This window comes from Corapipo altera, unplaced genomic scaffold, assembly GCF_003945725.1.
Source record: "Corapipo altera isolate COAL_440 unplaced genomic scaffold, ASM394572v1 1, whole genome shotgun sequence".
Lineage (NCBI taxonomy): Eukaryota > Metazoa > Chordata > Aves > Passeriformes > Pipridae > Corapipo > Corapipo altera.
In genome coordinates this window covers 19,986,472-20,002,779 of record NW_020884873.1, presented here as the reverse complement: position 1 = coordinate 20,002,779, position 16,308 = coordinate 19,986,472, and the positions used below count along the sequence as shown (strand labels likewise).

Below are 16,308 nucleotides of genomic sequence, written 5' to 3'. Positions count from 1 at the left end.
CATGCATGTTAACATGCATTGCCATGCTACCACTGATAGGAGACAATAGAGGAATCTTCAGGATACAGGCTTTGGTCAATTATGTAGGTGCTATACACCATCTCCCTTTCTTTCACTGAATTCCTGGTACATATGTAGATATTCTGCCTGGGTACTTAAAAGGCACACTTCTTTGGGGAGGAAAAAAGAGAATCTGTTTGGTTCCAGAAAAATGAAAACATTTATTTTCTTTAAATGTTTTTAGATTGAATATGGGTACTGTTGGATGTAAGTGTATAAGAGCAAATCACTGGTTACATCAACCAGTTACCGGAACTATTCCTTCAAATAACCTGCATGTTAGCACCTGCAGTGCTGCAGTAGTTGACAGATGTTTTCAATGTCAGACATTGTTCATTTATTATGTTTCCTGTATAAGTACTACTGTCTATAGGAGTTGTAACCCAACACCCAAAAACACGAGAGTGTTGTTGCAGCTGTTCAGCTTCACATCCTAGGATGCTGCCCTGCTTCCACCAGGAGAGATGCTGATAAAGTCTTTGAAATTTGGACAGTGTAGAAAATGAATGGGAAATGAATTCTCCCTATTAATGCATATAGTGGTTTCAAACCAATTTTTTCCTACTTCGTAATTTTTGCAGATTTATTACTGTGCTAAGGTCAGCAGTGCAAGCTATGAAATCTCTTTATATTTTAAGTATTATGAAACTTAATGCAACATTTTGCACAGAAAACTTTTTCCAATTGATGGTTTAAGTGCTTACTATAGAGTTTTCTTGTGCCTTTCAAGACCATTTATTTGGACTTTGCTGCCTAGGCTGCATGACTGTTCTGCCCATTTGATTGTTCATTTCAGTTTCTATTTTGCTACTGACATGCAGTTTTATTTCTTATTAATCTCATTTGCCCTTGGTGTGACTTCTTGCCAGCATCAGTAATTGTTCATTTTCTAAACTCAGAATGATCAAAATGAGGTTGTGCTACATGACTCAAGCTAATGTTTTTAAAATCTAGGGTAGAAATCTTTTTTAACATATGACTCTGACCTAAAATTAAAGCCTAGCATGTACATTTTATGATCACATTAGTTTCTAAATTTAATTATAATCCTGAAGGAAATACGTACATTCATTCTTGGTACGCTCCCTCCCCCACCGCCAGAGAGTAACAACAGTGCTGCAAAACACTTAACTTTAACTGTGTGATCAGTTAATGCCTAGATTACTTTTCCTTGTTTTCACTTCTCCTTTTGTTGAGACTACACAACATTCTGAGTGTTAATTCTGGAAGACTTTAACTCCAGGTTTACTTTCAAGTTGTTCACATATAATATACTGCTTCCACTGTATAAAGTTTGCTCCCAGATGAAACTAGAAGATTGTCTGTGACTTTGGCCGCAGAACACGTGTAGAGGCAATAGGTTGTAACTGATGGACTGAAAGAAACTTTCTACCTTCTGTGAATTTTGTCTGGTTGTTGGTTCATTCTCTTTTTATTACTGTCTGCTCATATGTTGACATTTGATTGTGTTAATCCTGTCTTTTTATGTGAAATTGGTGGCAGAGAGGAAAACTTACAAAGTTGTTGCACTGCAGTTTCAAAACCATATTCCTCAGTAACACTGCAGGGAGAGAGAAACGCACTGCAGTGGCTTGCTGACAAGTCTAGTACAGCAAAACACCCAGGAAGGAGTGAATGCAGCATGAAATGAGTGAAGTGAATCTGAAAATCCACAAATGTTGAGATAACTTCAGGCACAATGTCACGATCATGTAGCTGAGAAAAGTCTGAACAGGTATATGTTTCTGGCTCTAGAAAAAGCTGATAATGTTTTGCAGATATTCCCTAATGAATTCACACTCACATTCTTAAACTATGCCACACCACTCTGCTGTGGAAGTTCTAACAGGTTTGGTGCTCACTATATACAGTAGTAAACAATGAGGTGATCCCAGATCAAGGAACAACAGATCATTACAATAGTGAAGATTTTAAAGAAAAAAATAAGGAAATAATAGTGAAAAAAAAGTGGAAAAAAAAGTGAAAGAAATAGTGAAGATATTAAAATTAAAGCAAAGCTCTAAGAGTGAGTGCTAATCAAGTGGAATTGCACAAAAAATTTTATTACCCTTCTCCCTGCTTTTCAGAGTATATTGGTTCTGGATAGGATGAGTGTGTTGTCCCTGTCACATCCAGACACATCCAGACCACATCCAACACATGATCACATGCGTAGATGCTCTAAGTAAGTTAATAAAAAATGTTTGATTATTCCAGGAAAAGAGACTGTAATTTTTTCATCCAGCTGTAGAATTTCTCTGTTGATTTTTCCTCTTTTTTCAATGTCTCATAACTGAGATAAGTAACTATGATATCCTGGCTCTGAGATTCTTGATGACCTTACTGCTTTCATATTTTAATACTCTTTGAAACAGACTTATGTGTGGGGAAAATTGAGAGGATAGTCTCCAAATGGAGCATGTTCTTATGGGAGATGAGGTTCCAATTGCATTGCTGGTTTGTAGGCACTGATACCATCTATGAATATTGCACAAGATTCTACCTTCCAGAGTTGACAGGCAAGCGCTTAACAGGAGTCAGGGCGCTACTGTCCACAATCTGAGGGTATGTTTCATATTAATCTAAATACAAAGTAAACCTGAGGCTCAGACCAGCCCACTGACATGCAGAAAAGAATTAATTATCCCTTTTATGTAAAGAGAAAATACAGATAGTATCTGTCATTCCAAATAAAATGTTCATCCCTCTGGCTCAGCATTTTTCTGGAAAACCTGTCTTTTCGAGAGACAATGAAGAGTCAGAATTACTTTGAGCCCATGGTATCTTTCTCAAGAATAAATATTTATAAATTCAACCTTTTGGCCAAAATCTAGATAAGTTCCCTTACCCCAAAATATTCTTGCAACATGAATTAATGTATTTTAATCCTTCACCTAAATTACCAGGTGGAACTAAATTCCTTTCAAGAGTATCTACACTGTTCTGGTACCTGAATATCTGAATATTACAGATATCTTTCAGTAAGATAATATAAATTATACTATGCTAACAGAGGTAGCCAGCATGGAGCAGCTAACATACATAACTTGTTCACTTGCAAATTCTTCAAGCTGCAGTGTAATGCAAAGCAAATGCAGGATAGAGGTAAGAAATTTATGCTGGATGAACAAACACAGACCCTGCTTGGACATATAATTTCTAAAAGAGAACAAGAAGGTCATCCTAGCTTTAACTAAAAACTATGTATCCAAAACGAATCTGATGTTGGGTTAGGATCTGGTCATGTAGCCCTAGCAACTGACTACATTTAGTTTGAACTTGGCATGGTTTTTTGGTTTTTTTTGCTTCTCATGACTACACTAAACTAATTCATATGGCATAGTTCTACTACTAGAAGTACTTGACACCCAATCATTGCCTAACGATTTTGTTCAAAGTTTTTAATTTATAGTTTGTAAGCTGATTTCATACAGTTAATTTAAAAAGCATTTGGCATACCAGTAGAAATTGAGTGGTAGAAATGTAGTAAATGGGAACTAATCACATAAGTAGTGAAGATAGCATTCAATCCTTTTATTTTGTGTATTTTGTATATTAATGTTTACTAATGTTTCAGTATAAAAGCAATTCACTATTTTAAACCAATAGCATTCCTTACTGCCCTAGAAAACAGGTCTCTCACAGCTACTACATGCAGAATGTGTTTCAGGAACTAGTTTCAGATATTTTACTAGTAACAGCCAATCCATTTGAGCTTCTGCTGGCACATTGATCTTTGTATCTCCCTGATAAAAGAAGATGTTAATGTAGTACTGATCCAATTTTCAGGAACAATCCAAGTTGTATGGGTTTTTGTGTTACATGCCCGATTAAAAATTTAAACATTACCACCATAAGTGTCAAGCAGTCACCAGGGCATATTTAATTGCATTCACTCCCTGCCTCAAGCAGCAGCTGATATTTCTGGTGCAACATCTGGCAGCCAAAATGCAGCTGGTGTATACAGTAGGCAGTAGAAATATATAATAAGTGTTCTCTAGGGAAAACCCAAAAAGATTGGGAAAAAAAGCACAGTATAAGCTTTGATTTTGTTATATAAACAAATATCTTTTAGCAGGTATAATCTGAGTCTTAAGTTATGTTAATATGACTCTAGAAGTTATATTTAGAAATCTTTTTTCGGTAGTTGACGCAATATAATTACAGAATACATGACTTTTCAAATTTGCAGGTAAATGTAGATAGGTTCATGACAAGGTACTAATAGTTCTACAAAACAGATTCCCTTAGTGTTGCTGTAACTGTGCTAGTTGGGCAGGACTTCAGAGGCTAGAAACACATATTCAGTCAGATACTTATATTTAGCAGCAACTTGGAATCTGGTTTCAATATGATGAATGTTGAGAGAAATTGCAGATGACAGAAAGAGCACACAATAGAGTATCTCCGTGACTTTTGGCACATCCCTCAGTGTAAAACCAGAATAGACTTATGACCATGTCAAAGTGAGGTAAAAGTCAGAAGTAAAGAATGAGTATGAAGAAATCAAGAACTTCAAAGACTGAAACTTTTGAATACTAGTTGTGCCCAGAAAGTGATGATGTGAAAGAGATGTTATATCCAGCAGCTATTGCTTCTGAGTATAATCAAATATTATCATCTTTGTGGAAAAAATGGCATCTACTCCTTTTTGTTGTTGTTGTTAGTATTGCAGAGCCAAAACAGTTATGTGAGACTGATCTGCTTTTTTCTAGTTTGTGCGTCATCACTGCAATTGTTCATGAGATTTCTGTTACATAAATGTTATTGCTGATTGTGATTCATGGGTAGAAAAGAATTAAGCTGACTTCCAGACCCCAAGTGGCACTTGCAGATCTGAGTTAGGAAAGGTTTAGAAACATATCTTATGTAATTTAGTTCTCTGAGCAGTGTACGATAAAATCTCGATGCCTTTAGAGTTGGCTCCAAGTTTCTTTTTCAGCTGTGACTTCGGTTTATCTGGTTATTGAAAGAGTAATAACTTGCTTGTAATTTATTGTTGTTATATATGTTAATTTATTCAACCAGCCACAGTTTAAAACAGAGTACTTAGCCTATGGACAATTAACTACTTGCAGCTTGCCAGGAAAGTCTATGTGCTCCTGCAGCCAGGAGCAAGCTTCAGGTCTGCTGGGTTTTCCTTTCGTGTTCATATTCTTTCCCTGTCATGTTGATCTTACTCTGCACATATCAAAAATCTCTATCCACTAGAGAAAATGATGGCTAGGGAAAGCTTCCAACACTGAAATCATATCAGCTGTCCTCTGAGCTTTTTTTTACAGAGAGAAAAATATCTGTAAACATGCCTATGTGAGATATGTGCTAGGAAGCACTGTGACAAGTGTGAGAGTGATGATTAGCCATACCATGCATGCATGGTAGGTCAAACAATATGCAGGATGTCACCTATGGCTAACAGGTTTCCCTTTAGGCCAAATTGGCATTTGGACAAAACTAGGCTTTCTTGGTCTTTGGAGAAGATGAGGTGTTGTATTGGGTTTGCATGGCAAGGGTTTGGTAGTGAGTGGGGCTACAGAGATGGCTTCTGTGAGAAGCTGTTAGAAACTTCCCTCATGTCCAGTGAAGCGAATGCCACCCAGCTCCAAGATCAACCCCCTGTTGGCCAAGACTGAGCTCATCAACAACAGTGGTAGCACCTCTGTGTTAAAGTATTTAAGAAGAGGAAAAAAAACTGCTGCAGAAGAGAGGAATAAGAATATGTAAGAGAAAAAACTCTGCAGACACCAAAGTCACTGAAGAAGGAGGGGAAGGAGGTGCTCTAGCACTGGAGCTCAGATTCCCCTGCAGCTTGTGGTAGAGACCATAGTGAGGTAGATTGTCCTCCTACAGCCCCTGGAGGTCCACAGCAGAGCAGATATCCACCTGCAGCCTGTGGAGGATTCATGCTGGAGCATACCCAAAGGAGGCTGTGATGCTGTGGAAAGCCCACACTGGAGCAGGCTCCTGGTAGGACCTGTGGCCTCGTGGAGAAGAGCCCGTGCTGGAGCAGATTTTCTGGCAGGATTTCTGACCATGTTCAAGAGACTGACGCTGGAGCAGTCTGTTCGTAATGGACTGCATCCCATGAAAGAGACTCATGCTGGAGCAGACTGTGAAGAACTACAGCCTGTGGGAAGGACCTATGTTGGAAAAGTTAGTGGAGGACTGTCTCCTATGGGAGGGACACCACACTTGATCGGGGTCGTTCCCCTGAAGAGGAATGAGCAGCAGAGACAATATGTGGACAACAGTCAAGACAACTGACTGCAGCCCTTGCTCCCGGTCCCCCTGTGCCACTGGGTGGGAGGAGGTAGAGAAAAGTTGGATTGAAGCTGAGGAGGGGCTGGAGTAGGGTGTTTTAAGGTTTGAAAGAGGAGGGGCTGGGGTAGGGTGTTTTAAGGTTTGGTTTTATTTCTCATTATCCTATTCTAATTTGATTGGTAATAAATTAAACTAATTTCCCCAAGTCGAGACTGTTTGGCCCATGATGGTAATGGATGGGTGATCTCCCCCTGTCCTTATCCTGACCATGAGCCTTCTGTTATATTTTCTCTCCTGTCCTGCTGAGGAAGGAAGTGACAGATAGTTTTAGTGGGCACCTGGTATCTAGCCAGGGTCAACCTACCACAGATGTATTTCAATGTGAGTCTACTACTGCAACTAGTATCAAGCATTCTGTAGCTTTCAAGGGCTCTAGTAAGTTGTTTCAGTCTCTCACTTTTCCAATCCTATTATTTAGTATGTAAATATCTACAGCTAATGAACTTACAGTACAAATTACACAGCCTGCGGGAGCTGCAGTTTCATGAGCAGCATAAGATGCCATTATTAGCAGGTGCAGTTTGTTATTTTATGTTTAACCACTGGGCCTGATTGTATCCACAAATCATGGATGGAGACATCAAAATGACATAGACTATGCATGCAAAAAGGGAACCAGACTAAAATGCAAGCCTATCACAAGCATTATAAGTGAAAGTGCTTCTAGCTATTCAATTTAAAACATTGGGCTGTTCATTTCATCCAAATTCAAGCAGAACAAGTTGAAAACAGACTAGTCTTTCAAAGGTTTATTGTTAGTTTATTATCTAGTGCACATAGCAAGTGGAATCTTTTCTCAGCAATTCTTTACAGAAAAATGTGTTGGTACAAGCAGAAAAATGTCCTTTTCCAGAGAATATTCTGTACCAAAACACATGGTCACTAAACTGTGGAGAAGTTTCCAGCTGCCTGAACTTCCAAGGGAAAAAGTTTCAGGTTTCAAATACTACATCCACTGTACAGCACAGTGGCAATTTAGAAGAGAACTTTGAGGAAGCACATGAAAGTCTGGCTAGATAGAGTCTGAACTCAAATGCAGTTTTTAAAGATAAACTTCTTGATTGTCTGAGGGAGCCCAGAAATGAGTATGTTTCTGAGTTGGCAAATTCCAGTCTTTAACAGGGCTGTATAAAGCTAGCAGACTAGGAAAGTTGTTGCTGAAAACTTGGTCTACTTTTGAAAAAAAGTATGGCTTTTTTTGTGGAGTATGGAGGTAATACAGAAAATATGTAGATAACCAAAAGCAGATTAAAAAAGCCCCTGATATACATCTCTTCTTTCAGGAATGAGTAGAATTTCTTGTCAAAGAGTTTCCTGTCATTAACCTTCACAAGTCGGAATGTCAAGAACCTTTTGAAGGAAACAAACAGGCAATAAATTAAGAAAAACTGACAGTTGTTTTATATGAGATGCCCCCTATATGTCAAAAGTCACCTTTCCCTTTACAATAATTGGTCTTAAACTGCAATTATTTTTGAGATGTTGTTTGCCTGCCAGTGGCATCAGGAACAAGCACAATGCACAAGGCTACAATTACTTTATGCACAGTGAGAGTTTCCATCACCCAAAGGTGACATGAATACATTTGCTGTAAAACTCCCTTGTAGTAATGGCTTAATAAACAGAAATCTAGAGTTGTCTGGAGGGAATAGAAAGACAGACTATACAGAAACGCAACAGTACACTTTGAGTTCTCATTTCATGTTGATGGTTTTGGTGTTTATCTTGTTTTGAGAAGACAGCACTGTGCTTACAGCATTATGCTTCTAAAACAAGTAGTAATCATTGGTCTTGGGGACATTTGCATCTTCCTCCAAAGCATGAAGTGGTGTGGGGCTGCCTCCCTGAAAGCACTGCCAAGAGGGAAGCATGAATCTGGAAAGGACAGCACTTTCTCGCATGCTCTTAGCACAAGGACTCCAGGCCCTCTCATTGTCCAATTACTTACTTTATTGTACTAGGTTAATTCAGGCATGGAGCAAGTGGGGCATTGGCTCTCTGCCCCTTAGATTAACTGTATTTCAATTATGGTAAGAGCCTCACAAATAGAACTAGTCAAATTACATCAGGACTCGACTTTCTTGAGAAAGATGTTTCAGTTTATGGGTCTCTTGGTCCAAATTAAATGCAGCATTATCCACTGCATATTTACATATTTGTTTTTTGCTATTTGAGTGGTAATGAAATGGTGTTGTAAATGAAGTTTAATAAAGCCTGACGTGAGGGAAAAATGGTCCTGAGATAGCCACATTGGCTGAAACTTCTGTCAGCCAGTTAGTCCTGTCCCCCTGTTTAAAGTCTTATCTGGTTTACAAAACTCTCTTCTGTGCATAAATTATCATTTATGTATTTATCTGAAAGCCTTTGGAAGAATGTGTAAAAGAGCCTTTTAGGCAAAACTGTGCAAAGACCTTTTAGTTTCCCCTTGAAGATCTTCATAGTGCTCTACTTGTTACTTTTGTTAGGTACACCTTGGTTTTGTTAATAGACTCAAACAGACCTTTCCATTTATAACGATATTGACTCCTCTTTCTGAAGTCTCCACTGTCGAGCACTAAAATATAAGAACTTTTTGCTTACTTTTCTTTTAACAACCATCTCTTACACATTTCTAAAATTCAAAACTTTTCGTAGAGAATAATACCTCCACAGTTAAAGTGTAGATAGGAGAAGAACAAAACAAAGATGTAAATCTGGAAACCGTGACTCTTTACTTTCTCTTGCAATATGCAAAATTCATGTTCTTCTCCACAAGAAACTTGTCTTTCTATATCTAGACTCCTGTGCCTTTCTGTGCCTTATAAGCTAATAATCTGTTCTGTGACCTCATTTTCTGGGCAATCTGGAGCTCCAGCTTCCTACCATCACAGGAGTGCTGGAGGGAAGGCACATCTGAAGGGCAGCTTCATGAAGCAGAGCTGTTACCAATGCTAGATCAGGATGGCCATGACTTTTTTCTTCTGTATCTATAGTTCATTGCAGACTATAGCCTGGCCATTCATCTCCAGAGTTCTTGAAGTTGTACTGTGAGTGCTATCACTAAAGGAAACTGTGACTTTCTGAGAGAAGATTGGATTAAACAAATGTCCTGAAACAGCAGTTGAGAGGATGGAAACTGTGATATGTAGAACATCCCAGGTCAACGTTTAGCAGATTTATGGATTTTATCATTAGCTTCAGAAATTCACAGCAGAGAGGAATTCAAGTAATAAATTACAGAAAGTACTGACCAAAATCAAGAGGCCTTTTAAAGTACAGAGGACATTATGGAAGGCTTTGCTAGTTACAGATCTGCATTTTCCTATGGCTTCTCTGCAGGCAGAATAAATAAAGTGGGTTGGGGAAAATGGATGGTAGCCAAGGCCCTGTAAATTGTTCTGAATCAAGAGCTGTCACTGTGATGTGTCCCAGACAGCTAAACAGTAAACTAGAGTCACCCATGAAGGAGCAGTTGTAGGAAGTAATGTGTCTACACTACTGCAGAAGTTAGTGTAGGTGGTGAGGAAGGTGAGAGGAGTCCAGGGAAAATAAGGTGGCTGTACTGCAGAGCCCCAAGAGGGGAAAAAAATCTTATTGATGTAGCTGTTAGTGATGTACATATCTGGCTGGGGAGGAACAAGACCTTCTAGGCAGCAGTTCATCTCAATTTGAGGAAAACAGAACAAATGAATCATAGCCTGAGGTTCGTGTTCCTCTCCATTGCAGATATCTAAACTTAGTTGCCCTGAATCACACCTGTGATGTCTGCTCCTTGGGAGTAAGCCTTCAGGGAATTTCTCAGGATTGGTGGGCTTAGAGACATGACAGTGCCAATGTTCTGATTCAAACCTAGTGGCCTGCCTGCATCCAGCAGGGAAAACTGGGTCAGATACATGTCACACATCCTATCTATAAACTCGTCAAGTTAAGCTTTTTTGTTTGCTCTGTGTCCAAGTGTTATCTATGGATTTACATAGATAGATCTGTGGGGTACAAGATCATCCCCAATACTGGTGGAGTGTAAAGTATACAGCTAAAGGAATTGTGTAACAACTGAAAATTTCCATTCTAAACTCCCCAAGCTATGGAATAGATAAAATGTTTCTGCAGTTTTTCCATTTTTTGACATCTGTTCTTTGCTGGTTTGACTGTGAATTGATGAGTTGGCCTGTTTCTGGTCTGCATTGTGAAAGGAAATCCAATTCATGTATCTTATTAAGGCATTATTCCAGCCAAAAGGCACAATATAAACATTATTTGGGAAAGGTGAGTGTATGAGAGATTTGGGAAAGAAGGGAAGAATAATTATGGTGAGAAAGCATAAGAGGAAGCTAGTATCAAAATGTGGTGGCGTATCAACATTAAATCATGGCAGACATGTAAGAAAAGCCCCCTCCTCACTGTGTAACTCCCACTATAAAAATCTGAGTGTAAAATCTTTTTAGAAATACAATACAAGCTCTTAACATCTTGAAACAAATATTTTGTATTTATAGAGAATGTCTTAACAGAATGCAGGGAAGGAAAAAGGCAAGGAATTAATAATCACAATATAGTTTAGACTCCACAAAGAGTTCTAGCTGAGAAAAGAGGGAAAAATTCTGAATATGTGAAAATATTTCATTTAAACAGATTCAGTATTAAATACCGGATATTACAATGTCATGCTAGTTGTTAAAAAAGGCTATCTTTACAGAAGAGAAAACAGATCTAATCCAGTAGTATACCAAAAACACGCTCTTTTTTTATGGAGAATTTTTTAAACTAAATAAAAGTGAAAATTTTCTTGTGTTTCCAGAAAAATTTTTGGAAATCTTGTCCAATTTGCTCCATTTTCATATAATTTATTCAGTTTGGTGTGGCAACAAAATGCTTTTCACTCTCAAATGGCATCACGGTTGGTCACTGGAATGTTCATATAGGACTAAGCTTGCCTAGCTAGTGCAAGTTTTTATATGCTGATTCTCTTATTAATTAAATTCATAGACTACTGGTAAAACACCAAGGATATTTTCCATCAGACAGTGTGTCACATAAAAGAAAATCTAATTTTCTGAATTCATTACTAGATTTCTGATGTAGAAATTATCTAACAGAAGCTTTTGCAAGCAGGGTCCATGCACAGGTATTTTACTTCCTGTGACTGCAGAAAGGTAAAATTAGGTCAACAGTCTGGGACATAGTACCAGGCCACAATTTGGTTCAGATCTTCTCAGGATATACAAGGACATAAATTGATTACTTGCACTTACATTTCTTATCCCATGGCCAGAGACTATCACAGTCAGTTTCTAAAAACTGACAATGGACACATGATTATGTGTCAAGTTTTCTTGAATACATAGAATTTGTGTTTTCTAAAAGCACATGTTCACCTCTCTAAATGCTTGACAGACATTCTCCGTAACTCTGACAAACTATTACCAATATCCAAAAATACTAAGACCCCTGCTGAATAGTTACACAATATAAAGGACTGGGGAATTAAGTTCTGTATGGTCTTAATTTGATTTTTTTTTCCTCTTCACACACCTTACTCTATTCTGGCTTCTGTTGGTGACTTCTCTTCTTGATTCTAACAGTGATGTTCATCTTTTCTGCATTTTTTAAGTCTCAGACACCTCTCTATCTCTGCCTTCTGTGCTACAGTAGTTTGTCAGATGTAGAGTGTCATATGAGAAGCCATTTCCCTAAGAACAGAACATGATTTTTTCCCCCCATTTTCCTTTGCTCTTCATTATACATTAAAAAACTTCATATGCCAGATAATTGCATCACTTGGTGACATTTTCTACATTAGACTTCCTATTTTCTTGTCAGTCTTGCTGTCACTGCTCTTTCAACCAATGTGGACTTTCCACCACCACTATGCACCGTGGTGGTGGTTGCTCAGTTTTTATCCAGAACTTTTTCCTTATTAGTATTTTGATATTTTCCTGTTAACCTTTCATGTTTTAAAGAGGAGATGGCATCTGGACAGGCTAGATAAACGGGCTGAATCCAATGGTATGACGTTTAACAAGACCGAGTGCTGGGTTCTGCGTTTGGCCACAAGAACCCCCTGCAGTGCTACAGACTGGGGACAGAGTGGCTGGAGAGCAGCCAGGCAGAGAGGGACCTGGGGGTTCTAATCAACAGGAAGCTGAACATGAGCCAGCAGTGTGCCCAGGTGGCCAAGAAGGCCAGTGGCATCCTGGCCTGTATCAGGAATAGTATGGCCAGCAGGACCAGGGAAGTGATTCTTCCCCTGTACTCAGCACTGGTGAGGCTGCACCTGCTGGAGAATGTCCAAAGAAGGGCAACGAGGCTGGTGAAAGGACTGAAGCACAGGCCCTATGAGGAGAGGCTGAGGGAGCTGGGGTTGTTTAGGCTGGAGGAGGCTCAGGGGAGACCTCATCACTCCCTACAACCACCTGAAAGGAGATTGTAGGAGATTGTTGGTCTCTTCTCCCAGGCAACCAGCAGTAGGGCACAGTCTTAAGCTGTGCCAGGGGAGTTTTGGGTTAGATATTAGAAAAAAATTCTTTACAGGGAGAATGATCACACCTTGGAATGGGCTGCCCAGGAAGGTGGAGGACTCTCAGTCCCTGGAGGTATTTAAGAAGAGACTGGATGTGACACTTAGTGCCATGGTCTAGTTGACAAGGTGGTGTTGGGTCATGGATTGGACTCAATGATCTCAGAGGTCTTTTCCAATCTAGTTGATTCTGTGATTCTCTGTGTTATTCTGTGTTAGATGGGTCCTTCACTTAAATGCTGCCAGAAAAAAAAAATTATTTTAAAACTTTCAATTTTCTCCTATTTTGGGCTTAAATACCATCTGGGAAAACCAAGAATTCCCACATTCTTTTTCCCTTGGTAGTTTGAGGAATTTTGTATATGCATATTTTATGCAAGGTTCCTCCAGTTAAAAAGTTAAGATGACTTCCTTTTACCTTTCAAATTAAAGTTTGAAAAAAGAGATCACTAATTTATTATGCTCCAGAGGTTGTCACTGGCAGAGGCCAGAATTGCCTCCGTCATACATCATACACAGCCAGAGTGATGGGTAGGACTAGTTGCCTTCTGTGGTGGTGAGAGGGAATCTGGTAAGAGAAAAGTTACATTGACATTACAGCAGTTTTCATGGTGCAAGTGAATATGGAGAGGGGGATTCTTTTCCAGTGTATGTGTTACTTGTGGCCTTAGTTTAACAGCATCATAGGTGTGTCAAAATTCGGTATTTTTTGGCAAACAATTTTAGGACTAGTACCACCACTTTGCAACATATGGAATCAGATAAAAAACTAATGTGATAGTGATATTGTCTATCACTAAAAAGACTTGTTTGTTCTGTAACTCTTCTCATTAAACCTGCATATAAGAGCTCTGAACTAGGAGAGAAAATCATCTCTGTGCTCTATCAAATTTATCTGAGCGATTAAGATATTGAGCTCCATCTGGTGCTGCCTTGTTCTTCTGTGTCATACAGGAGGTGTTTTCCTCCAGCACCTTATGTCAATGAGCACACAGGGAACAGCAATAATTGATCATTAGTGGAGCTCATGTTTAGGTGTCTGCCTTGACAATACCATGTATGCCATGTATGGATGTTGCTTTATCAAAATAAATTAGAATAGCTTGAAGCAAAATCATAATTAGCCCTAGTCATACCTTGACTTTATTTCATTTAAAGCACATCTAACAAATTAAGGGATTTATACAGACATGCATAAAGGATGCAGTAGTTGTTCTTCTTAGTTTACAGACATTATGTATTTCAATTTCTTCTTGTCCCCAGTTAGATTCTAATTACTCTACCTTTGCTTGAGTGGTTTCTTTCCTTCTGTTTTCGATGTGTGGTTTTTTAACATCACGTGATCTAGTTACAGAGGTAAAATTACTTTGAGCTTAGCTGAGCAGAGACAGGTGAAAAATCATGTAGACCATCAGTTATTAGAAATTTCCTCTCTGCACTAGAGCATGAGATTTCTTTTTATGGTCAACCTGGAACTGTGGCTTGCTGAAGCCAACATATTGAGATGGATTTGCCTTTATCTCTTGTTGTTTTGTATGTAAGTTTTTGGGGAAATCTTACACAGTCTGAGCACGATCTGCAATTTAAAAGAAGGTAAACTTATTTAATTATTTTAATCTGAATTGCAAATTAAATAATGGTAATCAAACCTATTCTCACCCTCCTACTTTTCTTTGGAAAGAATTTCCCCTTCTGCAAGTAACAGTGTCATATCTGGAGAGACAACTACTCTACCATGTGTTTTGGCAAATTTCCAAGACAGCTGTCCTTGTAATATTTTGTTTACATCCTTTTAATGTATCAGATCACTTGAGTACCTTAGTAAGACTACCGAATGAAATTACTCAGAAATTCACTTTGTGCCTATCTTATTAAAGATTTTGCATATTTGTATTTTTTTGTTATTTGTATAACATGGAAGAAGTGAGGGGAAAATGTCTTGTTGATGTCTCTGTATTTAAATGAGCCAGGCGGAAGAGTTTAGCAGCAAGGAGTTGAACAATGTGAAATGAATTATCAGAAGATTGCTCCTCAAACTCTTTCTGATTCTAATAATCCTAGCAGTAAGATAAACAAGGCACAGAAAAGTGAGATATGAGTAGAGGGAACAGGCATTTGAGTAGCCAGACTATCAGTTTATGGGAAACTGTAACTAGTAGAGTTGTGAATGATTTGCATTCTTCACATACAACTTTCCCCTTCATTTAACTGGGTCTTGCTTTTGCCTTGGTACTTTTTCTTTCCTGGAAAATGGGAACCTGCATTAAGTCTGAGGAGGTGCTGTCAGAGTGCTCTTCTCTAACTTTCCTGGAGAGCAGAGGCATATGTGTGTTCTGTTCATCCAGGCATTACCAACTGACTTAGGTAAAATAGTCATATCAGCATCGGATAGCACACAACCTAATAAGCCATGATAACATGCATGTGCATTACCCCACTACTCCCCCTACAGCCAGGGCTAACATCTCTGCCTGTAATTACTCATGTTGTGGATGTGTAGTTGACTTGAAGAACCTGGGGCTTTATTGTTTTGTGTAGAGTGGACTGAAACCTCTCCTCTGACAGTGTCATTCAGAGTAGGCTCTTTCTCAGCTATGTTCTTGTTGAGCTCATTTGTGTCTCTATTTAGAAAGAATTTTGAATCACGCCGTCAAATACAGAGATACACAGACAGCTACAGAAGAGTTCACTGCATCCTGGAAAGGGTTGGCAGTGAAAAGACTTTGAGTGTAGGTTAATAGCCATATAACTATTTCTTGTCTTCCTTGACTGTATGATTTGAGAAACAAGACTCTGGAGTTGGACAACCAAAGAGCTTCATATTACTTGAGTATGGGTACGTGCTCAGAACCTGGGTTGCTGCAAATACTTCTGCATCCACGTGGGAGTGTAGTTGTGACCTTTCTGTCCAGAGACACTCTGGTGCCCAGAGAGGTTACAAGGTCTCCATCCACAGAGATATTCAAGACTCCACAAACCACTCTATTTGCTTAGATCAGGATATTTGACTAGATGACCTATATTATTCCATGATGCAATGACAAGCAGCTTGTTCAATTTTCTCTAGGTTATTTTTATGTAAAAGCTATAATAAGCCTGCCTGTACGTTTTGTGTGTTTGATTGATTATTAAGTTTGTGAATTGGACAAAAAATAAATTGCCTTTTTCTTTGCCAATGCAATATTTTTACAATAAACCTCTAAAAGCAAACACGAATATCTAATAGACAATTCATTACATGTAAGTATTTTCTCCTTCAAAAAATTATTAATGAGACATAAATCCATTTTGGAAAAATATTGGCTTTATATTTTGCTCTTGGGATAAATCACAAAGGAAGATGCCTTATAAAATGTAGTTCAATTATATGATGTATTTTAAATGGCCTATGATGCCAAAAGTAAAATATTGTACATAAGAGACCTTTTTTT

General features: G+C 38.5%; 1 protein-coding gene across 8 annotated transcripts in view; it reads left to right on the top strand.

The window, feature by feature from the left end:
* ANO4 (anoctamin 4) overlaps positions 1–16,308 on the top strand; it is a 175,015-nt gene that overhangs the window by 85,413 nt on the left and 73,294 nt on the right. For 2 of the 8 annotated variants that reach the window (XM_027660096.1, XM_027660085.1), the window contains exon 1: positions 9,263–9,407. The exons of the other annotated variants lie outside the window; for them this stretch is intronic. The gene's annotated coding sequence lies outside the window, so the exon portion shown is untranslated. Of the gene's footprint in view, positions 1–9,262; positions 9,408–16,308 lie in introns of those variants that run through there. 8 annotated transcript variants of the gene reach the window in all.